The following is a 1,320-nucleotide window of genomic DNA, read 5'->3' as shown; positions in this document are numbered from 1 at the left end:
CAAATCCCCTCGGTGTGGATTAAGGTGACATAACACTCAAGGTCCATACACCAACATCAACTTTAATGGAACAAACACTCTATAAGCATCAACCCTCTGTGTATTAATATGTCACATAAGCTAAGCGGCTTTAGGAGAAGCTGAGGTAGGCCTTGTGTTACTTAGCAGCAGCAAGGGCAAAGAGTGAGAAGAGGGGGGGAGCGGGGGGGGGGGGGGGAGGGAGGGAAGGATGAAACATACCTCTGGCTCTGCTAGGGGTGAGCTGGGAATGCACAAACCGGGATTTGTCGTGAAACCATCCCGCTAAGGCGGAGAGGGGAGCGGGGCTCAAAACGCGCCTCGGAAGAGGCTGCCGAGCACAGCACAGGCTGACAGAAAGCAGCAAAGGGGTGCCCGGAGCAACGGGGCTTTGAGCGCTAGAAGAAGTAAGAGGATCCGGGGGAAAAGGGCTGTGCAATTTCAGCTGTGCAAAGCCCTGGCATCCCGGGACAGGAAGAAGGCAATTTAAGCCTGGAAATTTGTGTTCGGCTGCAAACGCTTCAGCCGCAGCTTGTAATAGCGCTTAAAACTGACCCAGGACCTGAAGTCTCCGCTTCAGAAGCTGCTCAGTTTTTGGGTCACCTCCGAAAGAGGGACGCGAGTTTCTGAATCATCTCGTTATTTTATAATTTTTTTTTTCCCTGTATTATCAGATGATTCTAAGATGTCAGCAAGGCTTCAGGGGCATTTGTTGCTCAAATCAGTGTTGTAGTTGCAGGCCGAAATTTTGCATCGCGCCTCCTGCTAAGGATGGCTCTATTTCGAAACGAAACTCTAGTGCGTTATGTAGTAAAAGACAAGAAAGAAAACAAATTATCCCGTTTAACCTCCTTTATATATTTTTTTTCCTTACAAACAAACTACGTTGGAGGAGAAATGTGTTTATTCTGAAACGTTCTTCACAATTAGTCTCTGCTTTGAATGCAAACTCCGGATGCAGCGAAGTCTCTCATCTGCGGGGATATCACCGACAACATAAAACAGCAGGGAAAGGAGCAAAAAGTCTCCCAGCTGCCAGGGTCAGCTTCCAGATTCTGGGAAGACGGCGCTAAAGGAAATATTCACTTACCTGTCTCAGCTTTCCAGACCAACACCTGGAGCCTGCCCCGATCCGGTGGCCTCGGAAAAGCAATTGCACCCCACTTTGCATCAGGCTGCAGCAATGGCAAGTCGAATCTAAAAATAAACCGGTTTGGGTTTTTTTGGTTTTTTTTTGTTTTTTTAATAAATTGTAGGTTTGCTGTAGAAGCCCTTTAAAGGCTAAAAAGCTTTGGTTATCTG

The sequence above is a fragment of the Aptenodytes forsteri genome, unplaced genomic scaffold (genome assembly GCF_000699145.1).
Source record: "Aptenodytes forsteri isolate BGI_AS27 unplaced genomic scaffold, ASM69914v1 Scaffold15, whole genome shotgun sequence".
Classification (NCBI taxonomy): Eukaryota; Metazoa; Chordata; class Aves; order Sphenisciformes; family Spheniscidae; genus Aptenodytes; species Aptenodytes forsteri.
The sequence above is the reverse complement of the archived record's forward strand: the minus strand, read 5'-3'. Positions refer to the sequence as shown.